Here is a 625-nt window from a genome sequence, read left to right as displayed (position 1 = left end):
TACCTATTTATAGGTAATCTTTTAATCTCAGATGGTGTGTACCTTAAACGGTGGGCGCATGATATGTACATATGGCAACGTCGCCCCGCAATTCTTTACCTAATGAGATTAAAACGTCACGGCTACCCTCGCCGGTAATCACTCAAATTATGATAATAATCTTTATAATTCGGTAGCCGGATGTGCATTTCCGTAGATCGTAGATCGCAATTACGCACAGGTGTTCATTTTTTCCACCTGACTCTCTTCGTGAGCGCCCAACAATAAAACCATAACCGGTAGGTACCTACTCCGTTTATTTATAAATGCACAAATTGGTCCTTCCGTATACGTGTAAATGGTTCCCGGTTGGTTCCGCTCGGGTAAACCGACGACGACGGTGGAATGTTTACAAAGCGAGAGAATTTTGATAAAACTGTACGACCAGAAGTCATCAAATGAGATAAAAATCGCCCGAAATCCCATCGCCGAGACGAAATTGGAACGTACCGCGGTCGCGCTTAGGGACCAAATTCCCTAAGCGACTTCCTTCGGTTATACCTGAAGACGAAATTTAAAACGCGGACCTGTCGGCTTAAAAACGCCATTGTTACAACGTATTGTGTTCCCCCGAGAGAGAAAAAAA

The sequence above is a fragment of the Photinus pyralis genome, unplaced genomic scaffold (assembly GCF_008802855.1).
Source record: "Photinus pyralis isolate 1611_PpyrPB1 unplaced genomic scaffold, Ppyr1.3 Ppyr1.4_LG8, whole genome shotgun sequence".
NCBI lineage: Eukaryota > Metazoa > Arthropoda > Insecta > Coleoptera > Lampyridae > Photinus > Photinus pyralis.
This window is presented reverse-complemented; position numbering follows the sequence as displayed.